The 26,549-nt window shown below is 36.4% G+C and overlaps 1 protein-coding gene across 4 annotated transcripts in view; it reads left to right on the top strand.

The window, feature by feature from the left end:
* Positions 1 to 26,549, top strand: part of DTNBP1 (dystrobrevin binding protein 1) — a 70,106-nt gene that overhangs the window by 36,911 nt on the left and 6,646 nt on the right. The window lies entirely within an intron of this gene.

Here is a 26,549-nt window from a genome sequence, read left to right as displayed (position 1 = left end):
TATGCAGTGGAGATCTTTACAGCTCATGGTTGACAAAGCTCATACATTCATATGATGTAGCTGTTCTAGAAGTTGTGCTGTAATTTTGAGCACACAATCCTGTACGTTTCTTCTGAGCAAGAGTAGATGACACTGTGGTAGAAACTCATACCAGCCACATGGAGTTTTTAATATTTCCAAAAGTACGACCCTAGAGCCTGTAGGAACGTTCATGGTGTTTCATTACTGTGAAATTGTGTCCATAACCAAGTTGGTTGATAATGAGAGTTCTAATTTAATGTTGTATTTTGTGATTTTGCATTTCAATGCAAATAGGGGAATAGGGGAGAGGAGAGGGTGTCTTTGGTTGTTTGGGTGCCTCTTCCAAAACATTTTGTGGGAGATACACTTACAACAGAAGTACTGGCTTTGATGATTGTTTTAGAATTTATTTAAGTGACCATGGTAAAAAACTTCAATATTTAAACCTTGTAGCACAGATATAAAAGACGACAACTCTTATTTTGGCATACCAGAAAACAGTTGGGGAAACAATTACTTAATTCTATTGTAGTAAAGCTAAGATGGAGTTAAAATTTCAAAGATACTAAAGTTTCAGGGTTTGTCCTCATTATTTTGCTATGAGCTGAAAATATTCTTAGAGATTTCTAGTTGATAATGTGTGTTACCAGCTTCTTTCCCATCCAGGCTATGGGAAGAGAATCTTGCAACTTTGGATGTCCTTATTGTTTGTGGCAAGAACTGACCAAGACTCCCATATATGATAACCATTCTCTTGAGAATGGAACGATTTGAAACTTGAGCACTTCTAGTCAAACCTTGAATGAAAGGCAAATAAGTTTAACTGCTGAAGTCTTCCATTATAGTGTAATAGGATGAGACAGATGGAGAAGAAAAACAAATGATAAACGGTCCTTATAGCTACCTTGCTTTTGATTTTGCTTTTTGTGATTTCAAGTTTGCAGACTCTCACATCTGTTTAATTCTCAGGACATGTTTTAAAAGCTTCTAGATCTGAATCTACTTGTACCTTCTGTTCTCTCTTTTGCCTTCCATGAAATAGATATGGACTTCAAGTCAAGCCTTTTGAAAAAATAAAATAATATATTTTTTAAAAATCCTTTTAAATAGAGAAATTTAAGGATGATTCACTCTTGGTCGTTCACTGATTTCAATCTTCCCCAGTAAATAATTGAATCTTTCTACATTGGGGCAGATATCACCAGCACTGAGAAGTAAAAGCTTTCAAATGTATATTTCTGTAGCCCACAGGTGGTTGGTGCTGAGTTGCACACATCTGATTCTGTTTGGCTGAGTTATCAGACTTAATGACATACTTTCAGAACTTGTTCTATATATGAATACATACCCAAAAATAGTGGAAGTTTTCAGTTTTCTGTCTTGACAGAGACTGCATGTGATAGCACAAAAAAGTGATTGCTTGCCTTTTGCTGGCCCCCTAAACACGACTTTTTTTTTTATTGGCAACACTATTCTATTGAACATTAGGTGTAGTTGAAAATTTACTAGCTGCCTTTGACAAGACAACAAAACATTTGCTGGATTAAGTATTACGTCAGGTGAAGCAAACTGCAATGGGTAGTATCTTGTGTATGCATTTATTTTAAAGATGACTGGAAATAAATTTGTTACCTAACAGGTTAATGTCTACAAGTGTCAAGTCTGTTGGACAGTCAGTTTTTTCTAAACAAGAAATAGAACTTACATTTCAACTGAAGGGTAAAAATAAGGCGTTTTAAGTGTATTTAAACTGTAGAAAAAAAATTCTCTATGATTTTATCTTGAATCAGTACATCAGAATGCTATTTCCCATTATGCTTTGCCAAAAGGTGCGTTGCACTGTCAACTGGATTAGTAATCTCTTATGATAGGAAATTATTTCCCCTGTGCCCATTTTTTATTGGTTTTCAACTGGTGAGAGAAAAACAGGGCTTCTTTGATAGTGTCAGTACAGGCTTGGGTGGATCTTGGTCAGTCATAAAATGGCATCCATTTCTAAGGTAGTTATAGATATTGGAAATGGGTCTGATTTTCTAAACTGTAAATTGGGAGTAGAGTTTCTAAAGGAAATCTAAATTTTATAAAGGAAGAGATACCAGATTATTTATGGGCAAAACATAATCAGATTTCCTCGGGACAAATATTGTATGTCCTTTCAACTCAGCTGATTAAAGATAGTTTTTGGTTTTGTCACTTCTTCCGCCCCAAACCTCCTCCAAAACATTAAATGCTTTTTTAACTTTTTGCTTGTTGTGTGTTTTGGCTATAATGTAACTTTTTATGTTACAAATTTAGTAGTGCTGTTTGTTTGCTTGTAATCTCTTTGCTCAACTAGATTTCAGGATTTTATATGATGGCTGTCACCTGAAAGTAGTATTCATACAATGAGTTAATATAACCCACAGAATACTAATGTTACAGATATTTCTGAAACCTTGTGTTTATCAGGTTTTTTTAATGTTAGTTCTGACTGGGGGAGAGTGGAAGTTAGAACACTTAAAAATTCTGCTTCATCTGCATGTATTTTTAGAGAATCTTGTGCGTTTTTTAATGTTGCTACCCTTATACTCTTTCATCCTGTCTTATGTTGCTTTGTATTTTGAGGGACCTAGTTTATTCTCCCCACAAATTTTAATACTGATGCATTTATGTGGCTTTCTCTTTTTCCTGGAGTCCTACTCTTTCTACGATCTAGTGTTGCACTAAGTCAAAAGCCCTTTCCGAGGTCAGATGTATCAGAACAATTTTGGCATCACTGCAGCTAAAAATAAGATGGCTCTTGGGTGTGCAGGTACAGCTCCTGTTGGCTGCAATAGAAGTTGGCCCTGTGCTGGAGTCAGCCTTGCAAAGTCCTGGTTTTGTAAGGAGTGGAGGAGGCCAGTGTAACAATAGAGATTTTCTGTGGCTATTGCCAGGGTGAATAGCTAACGGTGTAGATAATAGGAGAAAATTTCATGGGAACATAAGTCCTGTCATACTCAGTTTATGTAGAAAAGAAAACATTTTAAGGTATAATATTTTAATTGTCTATAATGCTTAAATGACTGATGTAAAAAAAATAGAAGCCTATTTTGTCTGCAGCTCTAAGTTGAATTCATCCTTTAAGTACTGAAGTCCAGACTGAGGGCGGGATTATCTCGCGATTATTATTATTCTTTTAATCTTTCCCGTAGATATTTTTGGTGTTATTTTCACCAGTGAAATAAAACTGAGTTTTGTAGGCCCATACATTCTCGGTAATTTTTCCTCTAATGATGATGATTGGAGAAATATTTGTTACATAATTCCCTTTTGTCTGTACAATTGTCATCAAGAAGCTTTTCAAAATGTGATCTTTTTAAGTAAAGGAAAGGAATTGTCATGGCTATCGTGGTTTCCAGCAGCACTGCACCCCACCTAAACTGAAGAGGCAATGTGTGCCAGCATTCCCAATTCTGAGCAATGCCTTACAGTTTTTGAAACATAAATGCACTGTTGTGTAACTGCAGCATCACCATAACCAAAGGTTCTCGGTCATATACTGTTTCTGTAATTTTTTTTAACTGCATAACCATTTTTGAATTTTTGATGTAGTCTGGATATGCAATATAAAAATTCAGTTTTCGGTAGAGAAGAGTGCTCCTAATTTATTTTAAAATCACATCCAAGATTTTTAATATTTTATGTGTGAAGTAAGAATAGTATGTAATCTGGTTTGTGGGGTATGTGAGCTAAGCCATGTTAAGGAGAAGTACTTTGAGGGGAGAGCCTTATGAACATTGCCTAATAAAAAGAGGATTCAGAACCCTTCTGCACCTTTTTCCTTGATTCTAAATCATTCTTAAACGCTTCCAGCTCTCTGCCAAATAAACACATGCTATAACTGCATGTCATCAGATTATAACCTGCCAGGAAGATTTCTCTCTTTGTAGCACCCCTTTATTTCGCAGCATGTGGTACCTTCCCAAATACATGCGTGCGTTTCTGGTACAGCCCAGCTGCTGGGAGCTTGTGCTCAGGTTCTGGAGAGTCGCTGAGTTGAAGTATCCATGTGTATTCATCTGTGTGTGAGTGACCCACTGAAAACTGGCAGTCGCGGTATTACTGCTTTGAAAAAGCAGCCTTCTAGCATCGGCCTTTGTTCTACATCAGTGAAGATGCACATCAGTGGAGCTGCTTGGTAACTGGAGCTTTCACTTGACCAGTACTGTATTTCTTTTTACTTGCTTATTTCTTACTGCCATGTCATCTCCCGGAGCCACTGAGGACACTCAGAAGAATTCATGTAGGTGGAACTTTATTATCATCTTTATTATTTGTCAGCTTCATTTGCCAAGCTAATGCAAAATGAAATTAAATTTAGCTGAATTAATTTCCTCGGTTACCACCATTGCCTGATTTGTAAAGGGTGTGCTATAAATGGGAGGTTAATTATCAACTTGATTTAGCAAATTTGAAAGAAATAGTGAGTTAATGTCTATTTTGTCAGGGCTTTTGTTTATTGCTTTGCTTTTGTCTGTCGTTTTGCATTATTGTCAAGGTAATATTAATTGGAATTAGTGAAAGAATACAAATACACAGATACCTTGTTAGCTAAAATTCGAGCAGACTTGTTTAGGGGTGGGGTGATACTACAGGATGAGGAGAGACAGAATTATTATCTGAAGATAAAAAATTAAAGCAGTGAATTCACTAGTATAGATGCAGTCATGCTAATTCTTAGTTTCCTTTAGATAAAATAATAAATAAATGATAAAAATGTATATTTTAAATGAAGCAATGTTATTTACATCAATATGAGCACCATATATCATATGAAACAGTGTTCTTCGTAATGCAATTAATAACATTTTCATGTTGTTAATTTGTAACTAATGATGTTTAGAACTGTGCATTAATTGAAATAGAAATAAGAAGTGGATTTCTACTCTGATTCTTTTTATGCTCTTTTATATAACCACTGGAAGAGTTTTTTTTCTGTTACCATTCACATGGATTTTTTTTTTCTTCACTTGATGTCCAGGACCAAAAAATAAGAGCAAATTGAACTGTTATATTATTTTAATAACCTGTTGGAGCATGCCTTTATCAAGGCTCTACCCATGAGTTGTAATTCTGACCACTAAATTTGATATTTATGTTAAATAACAATGTAAAGTTGAATATTTTGTTTTAAACAATTCATCTGATATGGGAGAACTCTTTACATTTGTACGGATTAGAAATACTTCATTTATCAAAATAGTTGTTTTCCGTAAATCTAGACAGAACGGTTGACTGTTTACTTAAAGATGGCAAAATTTACCCTCGGTTCTGCTAAATGTGATGTGACCACTTTGCACTGAAAATTGTCAGTTTTGCAAGCAATGCTACTGGTATAATCCATTTTGTATCCTTAACTACTTTGTACATATTGACAGAAGTTGTCTTTTTTCTTCTTATTGTTTCCTGAAACTGAAATGGAAGTATGGTGAATTGGGGGCGCAGCTGTGAACCTTTCTTTTTTTCCTCATTTGCAATTGTATTCTGGGCAGTAGAATAGCTATTTTGGGGAGGGGGGTGCAGGGGCCAACCTTGAAATTATACTTCTATAGGCATTAGAATATGGAATTGGAGAATATTTCTGAAATGTGAGCTTTAGCAATATCAGTCCTCCAACTACCACTGGGAAGAAGTAGCAGTAAGTAGAAGCTTCAGTATCAACATTAATATTGGAAAAGTTAGCACCTCTATGGTAACCAGGATTATTCTAATGGTTTTTTTAATCACATTTTCTTCTATAACTTGGTGACAGAAAAAAGTAATGCAAAACTAAAGGTGGCTTATTATTATATTTTTTTATTATAATCTCTTTGCTCAGCATCTCTGTAGGCTGAGGTTAATGAGAAATTAAGAAATACTCATCTACCTGCTTTAAAAAAGATTACTTCTCTCCAGCAAGATCAGATGTAATACTTTTTGGGGTGCTGAAAGACCAAATGCTGTAGGCTCTTGTGGTCTGTGGCTGCATCTTGGTGCAAATTAATTTTTAAACAGTTTTATAATGATAGTATTCTTTCTTTTGGCATGCTTCTATGTTATTATGTGTTAGAAATGCAAATGTAAGTACAGACATTTCATCGGTTTGAGTTGTAGCTAAATAAATGTACAATAATAGATTATATGGCTTTTATATTTCTCCACATGGCACTTTCCTTCTATAGTGGTACTGTAAATATACTACTCTGGTCCTTACAGTGTTCAGAAATAGTAGAATTGTTTTAAAAGCTGCGGTAGAAATAATGTATTCCTTTTTTATAGCATGTCCTTACATAAATCTCAGTCCTGTCTTTCACAGTGTGTTATTAAACTACTTGTTCTGCTCAGGTTTTAATGATGCAGATGGAAAGGGCGGCGGATGGCTGAGATGTGCATGTGGGCATGTAAGAATTCTGAATGTTTCTCAGCTCCTGGTCAGTAGATGGAACAAAAATGTGGATATTCTGGAAAACAATTCTGCCCATTTTATTTACGAGTGTTGTGTATGCTGTGTTAAATTGTATTAAGGCATTAGAGCTGAAACTGGACAAACATAATTCTTCAGTATTGTGGCTAGTGTGGCATCCTTTTTGTGATTTGTTTTTACTGAACGGGTGAAATAATATTCTTTTGGAAAATGGCATTGAATAATAAAAATAATGACATACTTAAAAAGTGAGCTATTTAAAAAAATCAGTAAAATATATTTGTATGTATGTAATATTTCCAAATGACATATTTCTGATAGAGTTAAGGCCAGAAGAGGCGAAGAAGCAGTTTTGACTAACTGGACACATTGTTTCATTTTTAATCACTTGGGTTACTCTGTGGATTAAGGCGAAATGAAAATCTTCTGGAGATGTTGCTCAGCCCTTTTTTCCTTTTATGTAGAAGCCAGCTAATGCTATTTTGACATTGCATAAATGAGACTTGATCAAAATGTAGTTGGCTGTGTCTCATTCTAAATCAAACAGAAATGGTGCCATTTATAGAAATAAGTTTCTGGCTTAATTAGATGATTATGTAATCACTCCAGACGTGGTTGGTGCACTAACATTTCCATTGGCTCAGGAGGGTTTTAATTTAGATCATAATCTTGAATCCTTATAGATTTATTATATGTTCTCTGGTTATCGAACATTAAAGTGAAAAACCCACACTTCACAGAGAAGACAACTGAAAATACATCGGGTGGTTTTCAGTGTATCTGGTGCGTTCACATCGGTAGGAAATGGAACTGGTAGTACTCAATAAGCTCAGGTTTTGTGGCTCACCAGTGATGTGGGAATTGCAGTTTTGCAGACCCAACTGTCCTGAGCCTTAATCATAAGTGTAATGTAATTGTTTTTGAAGTCTGTTTAACCATACAATGGAATTAGAAGGGTGGGTTTTTTACCTTTGTTTTACAGAGTGCTAGTTAGTTGTCCGTGCAATTAGTCTCGTGTGCAGGGTAGCTTCTGGCGCTTGCTGGAGAGCACGGGCCTCAGGAAGGGCCTGCAGCTTCAGCTTCTGTCAACACAAACCGATGTGAATGGAGGAAGCCTATTCCCATTAGAGGTTGGGTGACACATGTATTTTCCCTTTTTGCTTGTTGGTACATATTTAGAGGGCTGTGCTGCTAGTCACTTAGTCTCTGCTTCTCATTGCACCCAAACATGTTTTGGATGCAAAGCTGTAGGAAGGCTGGCAGAATAGAAAGCTGAGTCCTTGATTTTCGCACATTTGGGGAACCATAACTGGTATGAAAACTTCTGCCAGTTACAGGATGGGAAGAAGTCTGGCAGAGGTACTTCTCTCTCCCTCTCTTGCTCTGTCCCTATATAGAGTTCAGGGTGCTTTTGTACCACTGAAGATTTCTCCTGCATATTAGTGATTATTCAGTCTAATTGTCTTAAAATTCATTAAATGAAAATGAGTTTGGTGTTTGAAAGAATTGTAGACTAACTACAACAAAAGAGATAACAGAAAAGGTTTTATCTAACACAGGCCAAAGAAATAATATATTTTAAGTCATATCTCAAAAATTTGGAAACTTTGGGGGTTTCTGAGACAAAAGAAATCAAATTATTTTGGAAGGAAAGTTGTAAAATGCAAGACAATGTCTAAAGGTATTTTTAATGCGTTATTAAAACGTCATGAATGAATTTCAGAAAAAACAGTATTCTTCCTGTATAGTCCTCTTTGCAGTCCTTGAAAGTTCAAGATTTCAACTGAGAAGATAATCATAATTAGACATTTTCATTTTAAGATACTTCAAAAATAGTTGCTTTTTGAATTAATGTTGTGAGTACTATGGCAGTTTTAACATGTAGACTGCTGCTTTTTGAATTAAAGAAATAGTCCAGTATGCTTCTGTAAGCAAGCATTCTTTAAGTATGATTCTTATGCTTAAGGTACACATTATATATATGACTCTGATATAACCTTTGAGAAATACTTACTAGATCTAATTCAGTTTTAATTTGGACATTCTGTATTTTGTTCAAGCAGCAGCACAAGTATGAAGGTTAAGTGTTAAGAACAGGTGACTCTTAACAGCAGTAAAACATGCAGAAAATAATAATTTTATAGATTTTGTCCTCTGGTAGTTAACAACAAGCTAAAAAGTTCTGTGAGTGACAGGTTATTGAGTGAAAATTATTTAAGATGAAAACAGTCCCTGTTATGAAGTTGCACTTGAGAAATGTAATTTTGAGATTAATTCAACTGTGAGCAGGGTAAATAACATCCCCGGGATGGATCAATCATGTCCAGTGGACAGCTGCAAATGAGAAGTTGTATTAGAGAAACAATTGAGTTTTATGAGAAAAGAGCGTATTTCACAAGGCGCTAGGAGAGCTTGGCTTGCTTGATGGAGGTGGTGCAGGGAGACTTCTACATGTAAACATGTCGAAGGAATTAGCGTCAAGAAAAAGAGAATAATTCCTGAAAGGCCAATGTGTGTTGGGGTGGGGTGGTTTGGGGGTTTGTTTTGTAGTAATTAGTATGCCTCCAGCTAATTGTTAATTGTGTTAAACTGTTCTAGTATTAATTCAGCAAAGAGGCTTTCTTAAATCCTGTAAGCGCTGAAAATATTGTCTGCCCATGTTGTGATACTCCAATTTTTTATTTTGTCTAGCATCAGTTGTTTTCTGACTTACTGTAGTCATTAAATTACTGGGGATGAGGAACATATGAGTATTTGAACAACTTCTACTGAAATCTGTTGGGCAGAAAAGTTTTTTTCATAAGCTGTTGGTTTTGGAGTTTCTAGGAAACTGCTGCTCTTATATCTACAGAGGGTGAGAATAGCTCTGTGGTATAAATTTAGTCATTGATGACTAACCTGGAAGTTTGTTATATAAATGTCAATTTTGCAATATTCTGTTAATTGGATCCATGTTCCAGTGATGTCCTTACCCATCATTCTTAGTTGCTATTTTGATATAGAAGGCAATATGGCATCTGGCTGCTGGCAAAGGCTACTGTAAAGAGTTCCATATAAAGCCACAAGATTGTATATAACCATTAACTTTGTTCAGAAGGACAAGTCTGATAAAAGGGTGGGTAAGCTTTTTGGGTTTTTTATCATTGCCAGAAAACTAAACCACATCTCAAGTCCCAAACCGAATTTGTATTCCTTCAGACATGACAAAAGCTCCAAATATCACTTACGAACTTTTAAATGCAACCTCTAACTTAGTCTGGTCATTTCTGTGATGATGATGATGCCCTTTCATATTCTAAGCATAGGGGACAGGATAAAATTGTGTTTGATATTTCATTTCCCTTAAAACTTCCATTTAAAAACATCTCTGTTTGCTAGGAATGCCTATTTGCCATGGACAGAAATATGCTGTTTTAACCTTGGTTTTCAATTCCATGTAGTACATGATATTTTCTCAGTTTTATGTTTTACTAAGCTCTGTGGAAAGTGTTAGGTAACTTGTGTAAACATGAAGTTTCTGTGCAATGTAGCATTGTTTTTAGAAGTGCCTTCATTTTGTCTTTAAGTAAAGTACAAGTTGCTGACTTCCTTCTGCTTTTGTAAATGGAGCATTAGTGGACATCAGTGTGATCTCTTATGTCATGACCTAAAAAGAAAATTTAAAAAGCTGGGTGCTCTCCCTTCCAAAGTCTTGGACAATTGCCAGAATTTTGCATTAAAGCCTACAAGCAGTGGTACTAGGACAGTTTTTGCCTTAAAAGATAGGTGGAGTTACATGCGGATCACCGAGCTAGCATCTCTAGTGAGATGGAGACAGATTTGCTCTGACAATATAATGCGCTTTGCAAGCTTCTATTTTAAGAATTCTTTGTGCTGTGACTTTTTTAAGACTATATTAGTCAAGTATTTTGTTTCTCTTAGGAGCCTTCCACTTCAGGAGGCTCCAAGTTCATACTGACAGTGTTAAATACTGCAAGTCAAAAAGTGCATATACCTAGAGAAGTATTTTTCATGACTACTTCTAAACATAGCTCTTTTATATTTTATAGTTCAGCTACTTCATATTGTTCTTTTGTACTGTTACCTCTTGGCTAGGTGCAATCCAGTCTGCCTAACACCTGAGAAGTGATTTACTGTAGGACTTTCTATTTCATCTCTTTACAAAAATCTTGGAGTGATCTGAAAAAATCTGAGTTTTGTGTTCATCTTTGCACAATGAGCAGGGGCAGTGAAAGTGCAAATAGCCCATCTTCGTGCTGCCTTACTTGACAAGCCTGAGCTCTGGCCTCCAGATCTCGTCTTGATTGATAAGGTAGCTCAGTTTCTGGGCTCCAACAGTTATTCTCCTAGCATTGAAACAAAGGTATCATTTGTAATGACTGAGTAGTTGAGTAGCTTGTATTTTGGGAGGCAGGGAAGGAGTGGTATCAATTTGCTGTATCAGTTTATATAACCTTGGTGACTCAGTGGATGTACATTATACTTCCAGTACTGGTGATTTGACTAGTTGACTGCTGCCTTTCTCTCAAATCTGTTCCTATAGGTGAATAAAGGTGAAGGGTGAAATCTGTTCAACTACCAAGGACTTCTAAAGAATAGTTAAAACAAAATTAAATGTGAAATGCCTTACGTTGAAGTCTCACTTTAAATATGAGCAGAACTCGCTATCTCCTGATCTGATCACGAGGGGTATTTCCAAATAGAGAATCATCTGATGTGACCTATATTATTATAGGCTGGTTTGCTGTAAATATATGTTCTTCATTTTACTGGGGGGTTTAAGAATAACATTTCTTGTTTTAATCTCTCAATACATAACTATACATGCATGCTTATGAAATGCAATCTCTCTCAGGATTTTTCCTGATTCTTTTTTCCCTCTAGGCTTAGTATCATCATTCAATTTACCACTTAGAAAGCATTAGGCTAGTGTTAGAAAAAACATGCCGTCAGTCTTTAATAGCTGCTGATATTATTACAGTTTTCACTTTAAAAAGTGGATTATAATAGCAGTATGCAAGTATATAATTTCTGACCTATTTTTGAATGGTAAGCAGAAACTGCTACCTTGCAAACTTCTTCAGCAAAATGCAATTCATTCTAGCCCTGTAATGTGTTCATATGTGAAATGATTTGCAATACATTGAATACAATGCATTTGTACTTAAGTATGCATTTATACATCTACCTTTATTAAAATTGACTTAAGGGATTTGCATCTGTATAGAGATTTTAATATATAAAATTAATTCATAAAAATAAACTAATGAAATATATATACACATATATTTTATTTAAACCAGATTAATGTTATAAAAAATCCCGTGTTCTGAATATATAGAGACAAACCAGCATTTTACAGGGAACCTGGTAGTTTGGATTTTTGAGTGAAAGAAAGGAACTAATTAATGCTTCATGAAACTCTATAATCTTCTATATATTTTATGGCTGGTTGTGAAGAACTTAATGCTTTCTTGAATAATGCACCAAATTTACCAATTTTATTTTTAAAATACAGTTTTGATGTATTATCAAGTCTTAGTGCTTTTTTTATTCCTTCTGGACCAAAATTTCAGGACTTCATGGTTAGATTCATCTCTGTGTGATGCAGCCACTGTTTGATGTTGATACTGTATTTACTGCATATATAAACACATGTATTGTCAAGGGAACTTGTCTAGTAAATTTAGCACACATGAAAAATAGTTTAAAAGGAATAATATCAGCAAGTGTATTTACCAAGCTTCTACAGTTTTATAGAGCATGAAATGGTAATAATGATGTTAGTTTGATTCCTTACGAATGCTTCAGTTCTCATTAGCTGTGGATTGTCACTATTATAAACAGATTTGATAGTTTGTAAAAGAATCACAATAGGCTGAAGTTCAACACTTGCTGAACACCTTCTTGGTCTATCATTCATTCAATCCTCGAGAGAAAATACGTGTACCAACAGAACAAGAATGCCCCCACAGTATTTCTTGGTTGATTCCCACCCCCACCTCAAGCCTCATTCATAATTTCTAGTATATTCAGAAACTGATACTGAGGGCGATGCATGTACCTGATGCTGTCCCTGGTTGTTTGTCTTGGAAGACCTCATAGTTGTGGTGTTCTTCATGTTCCAAAGGTCTGTTGTTAGCCAAGCCCCGGGACAGATCAGATCATTTCAGTGTTATGTCTTGCGAGGAGTTTGTTCTATAGCTGCCTATATAGGTTCTATAACCTATAACTGCTCTTCACTATCCCATGTTGCCTACCTATCTCATTTGTCTTTTAAAAGGCATCGCAAAGTCTGAGCATCAAATGTTTAGATCCCATAATGTTGTTTGTAACCCACCTCCATAAAATTTAATCTTTTATTTAAAAAATCAATCTTGATCTTCCTGACTATGGAAGAAATTTTCCCTGTATGAAGCCAGTGAAATCAAACACGGTGTCATCTGTTGGAGTCTACAGTAACAGCTAAGAGGTAAGAATTATTCTGCCTCAATCTCTGTTGAAAGCTTAAATCTTAAACTTCATAATTTTTATTTCTGTGTTAGTATCAAATAAAAATACTGTTGGTTGCTCTAAAAAGGAGGCAACAAATCTCCTTGCCCATGGAAATTGGATGCTGTTGGGGCTGACAAAGCAGATGTATGATGACGGGAAGAAAGAGAAGGAAACAGGGCAGATATAATGGTTGCCTGAAGGCAGTGTTTTCCCGCTGTCATGCTGAATGTGTTGTGAACAAACAATTCATATTTAATAAAGGCCATATTGTGTTCTAATGATATCGTCCTCTAAAATTAGTGGATATTCAGCTTTTGAGAGGCACATTACACAAGCTTAGATATGAAAGTGAGGAAGATTTGGCCACTTGAGTAGGATCAGTACACCTCTGCTTACAGTTTATCTTAATGCTTTAAAAATCAGCAGTTCTACTTTTTCAGAATCACTGCAGTTCTGTAGGGGCTCTTTGAATTGTTACTAGTATGGGTGGCTATACCTGTTGTAAAGGTATAGCATGTGATTTTCATTGCTATAGAAAATGACACCTAGTGCAGAGAGGTGCTGTTTAGAGAAATAGTTAAGAAATGTAACTTTTTGAGAAATCAACTGCGTGTTTACATTATGCAGGAAATGTGCATGCATTTTGTGAGGCTTAAAGTACTCACGACTAATTACTGCTAAAATATTCTAAAGAATAAAATTAAAAATTAAATTAGTAGAGCCTTATACATATTCAGGAGTTAAGGAAAAGATTATAAATCAAGTATTCTGTATTTTTAGTTGGCCTGAAGATGAATGTTTTTAAACTGCATACAAATGGCAGAAGTTGATTGATAAAAATGTCAGGGGAGTTAATTCCTCATTTTATACTGTATTGCAGCACAGGCACAAGTAAGTGCTTGCTGTCCCAAGATGTTGAAGACTTGTGTGGCATCCATGCACTGGAAAAAAAGAAGGTGGGGGGAGGGAGCGAGAGAGATTTTCGTATCGCTGTGTATGTTGAAAGGAATGATCTCGTAGGAAGCGTATTTTACAGGTGTCACAGTCCTAATTACATTGACTTCCTTCTTCAGTCAACCTGCTTCTTTTTTCCCTTCCCCTTTGTAAGTGCTTTTATCAGCTTCCTGAATTTCTGCTTTTTATTCAGTCTTCGCTGTCACTTTGATGTCTATGCATCCTTTAGGTGGGTTTTCTTTGTTTGCTTGAATAAGATACTGTATCCTAGGTGTCATCTGTCAGTTCGTTTTTACTGTAGGCATAGGCTTTAGTCATTGATGGTCACGCAGTATGTGCTTTCTCATTCACTTGTAATTGTTCCTACAGCCTCTTCGCTTTTTGTCTGGCAGAGTAGCTTCAGTAGTGCTTATTTCTTTGGTAACAGCCAATTTTATTGCAGTGGCTTTTTGTTCTTGGTGTTTAGTTTCAATATGGCAAAGCCTTTTGTGACTCTGTTTTAAATTTCTTTCTCCTGGTTAGTATTGCTTTTCTTCTCACAACTTGTTTAATCTCTGCCAGACTGGAAAAATCCAAAATAAAGGGTCTTGTCTTATTTATTAGCTCTGTTGAGCAATCTGAGTTGTCAGTTGCCCTTCCCCTCTGCCCCTGCCCCATCTTCATTTCTCTTACTTTGTATCTCCTTTCCTTTCATATTTTTCTCTTGTTCAGTGCTCCACTGATGTGTTAGTAACATCACACATCTGCTCCATCCTCTCCCTAGTTTGCTCTGCGTCGGTGTCTCTCTTTTTGTTATATATATGTTGAGGTGTTGGGCTAAGCAGCTGATAGACCTAGTTAGTTTTATACTGCTTTAGTGATAATGATTCTCCTAATAAGAAGCAGGTGTAAAACTGTGCACATCAAATAAGGAAAAAGTCTTACCTGTAAATTATGCTCTTTTTATGAGGATACAGATGACCTGATTAGGTATACTAACCACTGAAACTTGTCTAGCAGTATTTTATCCCAATAAGTCAATATATTAATCTCAATTAATTAAATCTATTAATGTAAAGGTATTAAGATCTTAGATCTTGCACAGGAGAAAAAACCTGCTAGTTTTTGCACAATATCTTTAAACCAGCCTAATACAGTACTTGAAAAATTAACGTTGCAGTTATTTAAATCAGTTTGATTTGAATAGCAAACTGTAGAAATCAATTTACCTGTTACTGTAAGCTAAACCAATATGAGCACAGGTTAAAATTGCACTGTTACTTCATGCCTGATGCTGCCATTGATGAATTAATGGCTAAACTGCAAAAATGGTTTTGAGTGAACACAGTTGCCATTACGGCTTTAGCTGGAGCTGACAATATGGTGGCTGTTGGTTTTACAACTGATGTCAATTCTATGCCAGCTGCAGGTGGACAGATGATGGCTGATCCTCTTTAAAAAAACAAACAAGCAAAAGCCACCAGAAGGGTTTCTTCTTCAGAATTGTTCGGTCTAGAAGAGTTATTTTTGTACCCAGCCACCAGAGCTTCCTTGGTGTGGTGATCTACTTTGACTTTTCCAGCATTGATACTCTAGTTTAGTCTGGTTGTCTTGAAAGAATAAGCATCATAAAAACTTCAATGTCAGAGTAAAAATTTGAAAACTACTGATATGTTGTGACCTGGTAGCTTCCCTTCATATTAGCAGTAAATATTGGCTTCCATATGGAATACTGAAATCCTGGAAAATTTAAAGCATGAGACATTCCTCAGGGTTGAACAAAATGAAGAAGTAAACCCAGCCACACTCTTCTGTCATAGTTTACAGACTGTAAGGAAGGTAGGGTTTTGCTTTTCTTCTCATCTGCCTGTGTTGTATGGTTGCTCTTCAAGGTTTGTCCTTAAATGCTTTTAAAAAAAATAGACATGTCAAAGTTGCAGAAACTGTTTGGAATTAACAGTAAAATTATGGAAGTGCTTTGACACTATATATAAAGGCAACCTTTATTCCACCTTCAGTATTTAAAGTTGCACATTTGAACAATTTAGAACAATTCTGCTAGAAGATGGCACACAAATAAGTCAGCAAGGCAGTGGGAGCGATCATCTTTCAAGACTCTTTCTTTTCTCCAAAAAGACTTATCTTAAACATTTTTCAAGATCATCAAAAGAATTTTATTCTTACAGTTGAGCTGTTTAAAGACAGTTACAATTTGGAAGTTTTGTCTGGGCTGCCTTTTTTGTTAAGATCTGTTATTTCTGAGCTATAGACCATTTATTAAGCTGTAAAAAATAAAATGAAGAAACAAGTGGAATGGAGTGAGCATATGAAAACTAGATGCATGTAAGAAAACTTAAAATGTTTAATTAAAAATTTAAAACTCAATATCCTTTCTTTACAACTGACATACTGAAAATTGCCTTACATCTGAATCACAGTCCATGTCCGAACTAAACTGTTTTTCACATAAGCCATTTTGTTTTTAAAAATGTTCATTGGAAGAATTACACTGATGTATATTTCTGCACTTATAAGATGCCATGTTTCTTGTTATATAATGCCTCTCCATAGTAGAAAATGAGGAATTTTAGCTGTGAAAATATAGTCATATATTCTGAAAATACTGCTTTATATTCAGCCACATTGTTCTGTTTGAAATGTAGTATGATTTTTGTTTTGGTTGTCTTCCTTTTATTGTGCCTGTACAGTTGTAACTGTCCACTTGGCTGAATTTAAAAGCAACCCATTAATTGAACAGCACTTTTGTAAGAGGATATTATAATGTAGTTTGAAGAGACCTGTCTTACAGTATTATAAAAAGTCTGGAAAAGACATGCCATTGCTACTGTTGCAAATTAGCTTTACTAGTAAATAGCACTGTTACATGCTCAATTTTTAAAAAGAATGCTGTCATCTTTGTTTTGTGTTTGAGCATAAATAGGGATTTTTAAAACAAGCTGGTCTGCCATAATTGATACTCTGTGTGTAATGAACATGCAGGGCTGCATGTATTTTAAAATTCTGGTAATGCATCCCTGATAGTTGTCTGTTAGCAAATTAGTTCCCTCTCATATTATTTTGTAGAAACTGTTTGGATGCTCCTAGATGCTGGTTTGTTAGAGTGAATGGTACTTCAGTTCTCCTTTGGCTAATCATATCAAACAAAAGTGTTTAGTCACCACTAGGATTTCTAAAGATAGTCTGTAGTGTGATTCATTTTGGGACATTAACTGAACAGTGTTGAACTGAACTGGATTTGTAATCTAACAGTCCTTTTTCGTCTTAACTTCTAAGAATGAAGAAATAAACCCAGCAGTAATATGATGGATGAATAGCAATTTTTTTGCTTGTATTGAAGAAGTTCTTTTGGCAGAAATGGAAGAGGAAATAGACAAAGTTGTCAAGAAAAAATAAATACTTCAAGTATTCTGTGTGTGCTATTGATATGATGATTGGCTTAGGTATTTTTAAAATATTACTGCATATGAAATTGTGACATCGTAAACAAACTAGGCTTCTACATGAGAGAGTGATTTCACCGACGGTCCTGCAGTTCTGACTACTTCCAACATTTAGGTTTAATTCGTAGAATTTTCCCCCTGTTATACTTCGCTTAAAATAGAAAGAAGTTGCAAAAAAACCCAACCCCAATGGTTTCTCCTATTTATTCCTTTTATAGTTATTCCCTAGTCCTTTCCTATTGATCAAGCCCACTCCAAACAGGTAGACGTGCATGTTTTAGCATAAGTACCTCATGTGCATCTTTGGACACAGAATCTGTTTTTGTTGAAATAAGGGAAATATTTGTTCCTTGTTTAAAGTGTGAAATTTAGGCTCTGTTAAAAGCCCTGTTTAAGTAACGAGGCCCTAATGTTCTTAACACTAACAGAAAGCTGATAACTGAGAAATAGCTCTTGCAGTTGATTACAGTAATGCTTACAGGCTTTGTGCTTTCAGAACTTCAGTTTGATGTCCAATTCAGATGAGAGAGGACTGATGATTTGGAATGGTTTCCGGCATCAAATACACTTGAAGCATAATTTGCATTTGCAACGTGGTCTTCTTCACTATTGAATAAAAATGTTTTAAGAGTTCTGATGGACATAGCAGTTTCTTCATTGTACGGTGTTGTTTGCTGCACATTTGTAAAGCACATCTGTTAGCAAATGTAGTTTACATAATGCATACTGAATGCCTTACCATGTGGAAGAGATGTGAAAAAATCAAATTTTTTCAACTGGTTGCATGGGTTTTTTTGTGAAAGGTAGGATTTTTTCTTTTCTATTTCTGATTGAGCAGTCATTACTTAAGTTAACCTAAGACTTGTATTAAAGTATGTCTTGAACAGGGCTTTTTTTTTTTTTATAGTCTAAAATACATCACTGTCAATATAAAGTAAGTCAGATTATACTGAGACTATGAATCTGCAGCGCATTCCTTTTTGTCTCTGAAGCCTGTAGGCTCTACCCATCTGGAGAGGGAGGTATAAATTGCATGTTCAGATCAGAAATCTAGTTATTCTGAAAACAATATATGGAGTAAAAGCCTCATTTTGTTTTAGTTAATAGGAAAGAAGGCAATAATTTGTTCACCTTCAGTTTTTTGAGGCATGATTTAATTAAGCACCAAATGGTATTGTTCTGCTAGCCTGTGTATCTGAAGATGGTTGTAGTCTGGGGGAACAATAGTTTCACCAAAGCAAGAGTTTGACACTTTGTGTTATTCTTAAGGACAAGTAAAAGCTGATACCTGCCAACTGATTTGCCATGTTGTGGAACCCATATTTTCAGCATGTGCACAATGTGTTGTGACAGCAAAATAGTATCTCATAATTTATTTATGTATCTATGCATGCACATAATTTGATCTAGAAGGCAAATGTCTCAGAGTTGTGCAAAGGTTAAGATTTAGCACTATTTTTGTAGTAGCAGAAGCCATTTGTCTGTCTTTGAGAGCCTTCCAGTTCCAAAGGAAAGGTGGTTATCTTTTCAGAATGGAAAATAGTAATTAAATTGTTTGATAGATCAATTTGTACTTGGATGATGGGATGTTATTAATCTTATTTTGGACAGTTTCATGGACTTCTGCAAACCTGGATAGAATACTGCAGTGCTGTGGTTTCTATTTTAAGTACTTTGCTTTTAGATTTGCTATTGATTAGTTTTTCCATCTGAAAATGAGTTTTTTTGAGGTAAGACAGAAAAAACAGTAATTGGAGAGCGTATGCATTAAATACAACTTTTCATGACAGTAGACTAGTGCTGAGTCATTTGAACTGTTTTCAAGTATAATTTCTGTCATAGTGGGATTTTTCTATAATGTGTGGCTAGATTTTAAAGCCAGATTGTCTTCACAAATAAACGTATATGTACTGAAGATACGTGTGACATTGTCAGGTTTATTTATAGTGAAAATAAATACTTTGCAGCTTACTAACAGAATTACTGTTCTTACAATACCATAAATGCTGGATTTACAGGGAGGTGGGAAACAAGCATGTGACCTCAGATGCTTGCCATTTTGTTTGGTTTTGATTTGCTTTCTATGCTAGGGAGGTTCAGCTTAATGCTATCCTTCCCTTGCCACCTTTTCTTCTATTTCAGTTGGCTAGAAATCCGACTAAAGGAGGAATGGGGGAGTTAGAAGACCCTCTTCCTAACAGAGCCTGTCCTGGTGCAAGTGGATGAGGGTTTGTGGTACTTGCATCTCACTGAAGTCACGTTGCTAAATCCTGTCTTCTAGAAAGACAGATATTGTCACTCGGTGTTCTTGGGACCATAAATGGAACTGAACCAGGAAACTGGAAAACAGTGGATTGTAGATTTGTTAACCCAGTAGTAGTCAAGTATGGTCCTGAAGGAGAGAATACAACTTTTTCTGTAACATTACCATACTTTGCAAGACATGCATTTGCACATGTGAAGGTAGGAAAATACTGAAGCAAGTGTGGGAAAAAAAATAATGTGTTGTAGAACAGGATATCCGTGATGATTTTGGCTATAGTTAAAACCAATTAAAACAATTTTAAAATTGTTCCCAATTACCATATTTGCAGGCATGAACATTTGTCTGCTCTTAATTAAAAAAATTCAAGAAGTAGGCAAATACAGTCAGGTTTCAGGATGGTTTTTTATGAGAAATATAACAACCGAAAAGCATTCTTACTGTCTCTGAACCACAGTAGATCTAGATCTAAAACAAGAGTCCATTATGCTGCTGTGGACCACCTTGCAGAGGAGTCCTCAGCCTGGTGTATTTTTAAGCTTGCAGAGAATAGAGAAAAGTGAAAGCAATCCAAAGAATATCATGTGCCATATAGCTGCTATGTAGCATGTTCTGTTCATTCTGTTGCAAAAAAGTACAGCTGGGCAAGGCAGGGTTTAAGCTTTTATATATATCTTCTGATGCTTTAGACTTGTCTGAACCCCTAAATTAATTACAGTATGCTCTGTATTAACTGTTTAAAAACTCAAACCCAAACTAGGTGCAGTCTGTCCGTAGCTCAGCTGTAGTCTCATCTGCAGTAGCAAGCCACTGGTCTGCCTTAGAAAGGTCTCGTTATACTTCACAAGGCTTTAAAAAGTAGGAGAGAGCTGAAGAAAACTGGAAGTAAAATAAATGTAGATGCAATAAGCTTTTGTTTAGCTGACCTAAAAGATCCTAATTCTGTCAAGCTCTGAATTCTTTTCACACACTGTGAGGCATATGATTATAAATGATTTATTTTTAATCCTAGATGTATTTACATTTTTAGAACCCGATTCATGCATTTGCTGTTTGGTGGAGCATATTTTTAGTATATTTTCATTACAATGATTTCCTCGTAGCCAGATAGTTTGGAGTTATGTGGAAACCTTTTCCCAAGCTCTGTTTCCTGTCGCCTTGGTCGGAAGCTGCTTCTTCCTCCAGGTGCTGCTTTAGTAACTGGAATCTTGGCATACACACAGGCGATTATTTTCAGTGGTTTATGCTGATATTTATTTAGGCTTTTTCTGTATTTTTCAAGGATCTCAAGTAAGCAATTTGTTTATTTAGAGGGAATTTCCAGGGTAAGCCAACTTGCTGAAACTTTATTGGGCAACTTCATAATTTCTCTGCACTGGTAAAACCGCTGCTTTTCCTCTTGACTAGATTATTTCTGGGCTAATTAGAGTTTTCATATTCTGATGCAATCTATAAAAACACTAGTTAGAAATTGTCAGGGAATATACACAGTCATTTTTAATGGCTATTATTTTGAATAAATATTTTAATAACAATTTTGATAATCTGAAGTTTAATAAAATATCTCTTCATGAAAATGCAGGCTTTTGAAAATTGTCAGACAATAAATCTCATTTGGAATGATGATATTTTTTCCAACAGAGATGATCTTTCTGTCACTGAAGTCCAGTGAAATCCTGTCTTCACGTTCTAGTAAATCAGGACTTAATTTTTTTGACTGTGATTATTTGAATATACCTTTTGTAAAGAAAAACTTACTTCATAAAAAGACTGTTAAATCAGAGTTTAAAAACAATTAAATCTTTTAGTTTTCACATGTTTTCTTCCTACTCCTTTGAAAGAAAGACTGTACAGCTAATTCATCTATCTTACAATTTTTTTTCAAGTTTTGTCAACAGACTCTCCCAAGTTGTCAGCAAAGTATAGTGCAAGAGTGCTCTGAACTTCCTCCCTCATATTATCAAAATGTATTCTAAATTCCATCAAGAATAATTTAAACATTTTGGAGAAAAACTGTATTCTTTGAAGCGCTCCCTGGTGTCTTGTCTTGCTTTGATATTTTTACTTAAAAGGGTATATAATGAGGCAGTTGCAAGCATAAGTTACTAAGTTATAATTCACTTGAAAAGTTACTTGGCTGTCTGTCTTCCATTGTCTGTTTTAATGGTTTTATCATTCTGGTTTTTGAAGGCTTTCAGTTGTTTAGTGAATAGCCAGCTTACTAATAGGTTTTGACAGTCTCTCACAGTATTCTTGCAGCCAAATTATGATGTTACAGCCTGGATGGATGGGCAACAAGATGGATACATAACTGGTTGGCTTAGAGGGTAGCAGTTAATGGGTCATACTCTACCTGGAGGCTGGTAATAAGCAGCACACTGGTCTTTGCTGGAGGAGGTGACAGAGGGCACTCTCACCAAGTTTGCTGATGACACCAAACTGGGGGGATCAGGCCATACTTCGAGGGCAGGGCTGGCATCCAGAGGGACCTAGAGAGGTTGGAGGAGTGACCTGACAGGAAAATGATGAAATTCAACAGGTACAAATGCAAAGGCCTGCATCCAGGCAGGAGGAGCCCCTGCAGCAAGACTGACTGGGGAGGGTCTGACCAGGGGGTAGCTCTGCAGAAAGGGCACGGGGGTGTGGTGGGCAGCGAGCAGGGCATGAGCAGCAGCTCGCCTGGCAGCAAGGGAGGCCACGTCCTGGGCTGTAGGGATGAAAGCACGACCGGGAGATCAAGGGAAGGGATTATCATCCCCTACTCAGCATGTCTACATGCTGTGTCCAGTTTTGGGGCCCCCAGTACAGGAAGAACATCAAAAACCTGGAGTGAGTTCAGTGAAGGGCCACTTGAGACTTTGATATCGTTAGTGAAAGCAAAAATCCCTGAGAAGAATACTTGCATACATTTTATGGTTGGGTTGAATGAGTCTACAAAAACCAGATGAACTACAGAGGTGGAAAAAAGGGTATTTAGTCTAAGCTCCAGTTTTTGTGTTACTCTGTGTCTTCCCCCTCTTTAGCTCAGATACATTTATGGATTCTGGTTCACATGAGAACTATCAAGTAACATAACAAATTAATTGCAGGAAAGTAAACTGATTGAATAGCAGTATGAAAGCACCAAAAAGCCATCCCTTTGGACAACTTGACATCTTTCACGTTAGGTCTAAGGGATGTGTTAGCAATGTAAACAACCAGTGTTTTCAGTTGCTGATTTTTTTTTTTTTCCCTAGTCATTCTCTAATTTGTTTTATTTGTAGCCATACTTGTTCAGGAAATTTGTGCATAAGTGGAAAATGTTTTAGATTAAGGTATAAAATGGTCACTTAGCTTGGTGGTTGGATAGAAACTTTAGGTACTGTGGCAGAATTTTAATTTGTAGGAAGTGTCAGTGAGGCATATAAATGGTATCAGAAAACAGTGTCCTTTATACTTGAGGTATATGGTTATAACCTATTGTAATTTGTTCCTTTGGAGTTTGGATTATTCTAGTGTTTAGTTCAAACATTTAAGATACAGGGGGGAGGTTTTTCCAGAAATAGAGTTTATTTGTAAATAAAAATATTTTATAAAGTCTTTAAAAAAAATAATCTATCTTGAGGTCCTGGCTTTAATAAATTAATCTTGTAATAGGAATACAGTGTCTGGTTAGCACAGCTTCTGGCTGCAGAAAGGTATCAGAAATGTAAATTAAGATGTGAAAATACAGAAGTTGTACCAAATACTTATATTGTACTCCTGGTTTTGTCTTGATTTCTAAGTCTTTGGCCTATTTGCACAGCTATATGGTGATATTTTTGCACACAAAAAAGGCTGAGGGAGGGAGCACCTATAGGGAAAATCAATGCATTAAGGACTACATTCTGGGCACTGATTTTCCCCCCCCTCCGTTGACCTTTAAGACCACAGGGCAGTCCTTTTAATGACTGGAATTAGCTGGTACAGCTTTCCAGGTTCCGTTAGCTGATATGGGCAGGATCCACAGGGGCAGAAGCAGATGATGACTGTAGCTTTTTCTCATGCTGAGGTGTTTGGAGAAGTAGTCGTCTCCTGAAATTTCCTGATAAATCCTCACCTTGCTAGAGGGGAGACGAGGGCATTGTAGCATCTCAGTAGGGGTGCGCTTACCCAGAGGCTGCTTCAGGCTGAAGGAGACCCGACTTCCATGCTCCAGCACCTGCACAGTGAGCGCAAGGCTGGCGAGAGCACATTGTTCAGCAGTGTTGGAGAAAATGAGGTTTTGTAGCAAGTGAAGGTTTTGTGGACGAGCGCTGCTTCTTCACTTGGGCTTCAGAGGAGGCAGCCTGGAAGTCGTGCTGTGACTGAGGGAGGTGAGCTGTGGGTTGGCTGTGGGGCTGTTCCTGGGGATGGTGCAGAAGGCTGTACGTCAGCACTTGAGTTTCCAATTCTTAAGAAATACTCTGCCTCCTTTTACTTCTGTTCTCTTGAAAGTCCCAGGTGGTGTAGAATTGAAGTTGCCTTGTATTTGGGTTATCATGGCAAGTCCTGTAAGACTGCATCTAATTGTGGATTAGCATTTTCTCTGTAGTCTTCTTTTTTTTTCTGTGCACAGCAGTGTGGTTAAGAAATAGGTGCAGTTACTAATTCAAAGGTACAATTTTATGGTGAAAGGAAAAATGCAGTAATATTTTAAGCATGTCAGGTCTCAGTGATGTCTGTAAGAATTTGTATATGGACATGAACAGCATATGAGGGTATATGGGTGATACTTTTGTCCAATTTAGGGCTCCTTTTGGTGCTGGCTCTATTCAGTGTTTTATAAACATGTAAAATGTCACTTGGATTATGGAAAACATAATTCCGAATAGCTTTGTAAAAGAAACCCATTTTTGTTTCAGGTTTGACCATTAGTTTCATCATCCTTCACATTTCTGACAGCAAACAGAAACCCCACATGTAGCAGTTTGGTTTTGCTTAGCCAAGCAGCTTTTATTATACCTGGCAGAGCGTGAAATCGTGCAGCAGGGTTCTTGATGTTAACTCTCTGTAACTGACTTTGGAGAACAAACCTATGACAACTCTTCAGCTAGAGTATTTTGAGTTTCTTTAGAATATGTCAGCACAGCAGGCAGCTGTTGCCATTTAGCTTTGGCCAGCGACAATTTCAATAGTTAACAGGACATTTTAGACAAAATAAAGAAAACAGAGGGTGCAGTACTAAGAAAAAAGTTGTATCAGTCTCATATGTTGTTTGGATGCTGTCTCTGTTCTGGGGTTAAAAATAATCCTGAAGTACATATAGAGTACAAAACTGTCAGAATATATTATGAGAAAGACAGAAATTTCTGTTGTCAGTGAGAGCCTCTGGCTTTTATTGTTACAATTGAATAGCATTTCTGCATCATACACAATGTTGTTAATAATTGCTCATCATTCAGGACTGGAGTAAAGGAGTCGCTCCAAGGAACATAGAGTCATCATACACAACAGTGTAATTGATAATGAAGATGTGTTGACTTAAAGGAAAATGCTTTCCTTATTATACACTGACATCTTACTTCTGAAATCTGCTTTAAGAAAAAAAAGATTTCAGCTTATTTACTGATGTTTTAATGGATATTTGGTGTGTCAGTCCAGTTTTATGCCTCCTTTTGGCAACTATCACAGCTCAGTTGCTTCTGTATATGATCTGTGACCTTGACGCAGGCAACAGAGTGAATTACTGCTCTCTGATGGTTTTGCCTGGTTTAATAAAACATGTTCAGCATTTGGATAATAATCTCTGTAATGGTAAATACTTCTAAGGCATTTCCTTATTTTAAAATATCATTAACATAACGTTTTCCCTGGAAGACCAACATGATGCTTGTCCTAGAAAACCTTACACTCTTTCAGCATTTATCCAAATGGATATTCTAGCTGTGTCTGTCTGGTGTGTGAAGTCTTGGACATTTTTTACCCAACAGTATTTGTTGGAGCTTCCCCTAATGGGTAGAAGAGCCCACACCAGCAGCTCTTCTTGCCAGACCCATCCTTTCCATCAGCAGCTCAGCTAGCAAATTCTTTTTTTTATTGTAAGCAAAGAACTTGTAAGACCAGTTTAGAAAAATGAACAGAAAACTCTTGAGAAGGAAGGGTTCCAGTTTATATATTCCTCCTAAAAAGCATTTTTTTTCAAGGCATATTCTAATAGTGGTCTGGCTACTGTTAGTACTTCAGTAGCTACCACATCTTTTTATTCTAGAAGATGTTATTCTTCACTAAACAGCACAATTCTTTTCTTTGTACATCCTCTGGCCAGTCTGTAGGGAGGGAAGGAGTTCTAATGATATTCCATCTAATACTGCTTTCGCTGTGGGAGGAAAGAGGAGCTGCTAGAGACCCAGCATAGATATATATAAGCAAATTTAGTTGTCACTGCATGTCAGTACAAGCTACACAAGCCGGCCCTTTCTGCTTGGTGTCATATTAGTAATTCATGGCAGTTGGCTCTGCTTTTTTGGTGTCAGTATCATCATTGTCTTCTGGCACATTCTTTGCTGCTGTATACAGAGAAGAGCCTGTGTACCGAATGACTGTGTGGTGTTGTCGTTGAAAACAGTGCTGTTTACCTGTCTCCTGTCGGCTCAGGCTGCCATCACGGCTTCTGTGGATACATACATGCACCACGTGTAGGATATTCTTCAAAGGATTGTTTCAGTCTGTCTGAAGGCTGACAAAACCAGAATCTCACACGCATGTGCACACACGCACATACATTTATATGTATGTACATATAAGCGTAGGTACATATATATCTTTCCACTTGTATTGGATAATGGTGGAAATGTGTTGCAACATTCACATCAAAAGTATTACTTTTGGGTGTATAGGGTACATATAGTAGCAGAAGCATCGTTATCGGGTAGCTTTTTTGAGCAGAATTCTGAAATCCCAGTTGTTGATGGACAGTGCTTTCACATGTTGCTGCCGTTACAGTTTAAGAAAT

This window comes from Strix uralensis, chromosome 1 (assembly GCF_047716275.1).
Source record: "Strix uralensis isolate ZFMK-TIS-50842 chromosome 1, bStrUra1, whole genome shotgun sequence".
Taxonomy (NCBI): Eukaryota; Metazoa; Chordata; class Aves; order Strigiformes; family Strigidae; genus Strix; species Strix uralensis.
The sequence above is the reverse complement of the archived record's forward strand: the minus strand, read 5'-3'. Positions and strand labels throughout refer to the sequence as shown.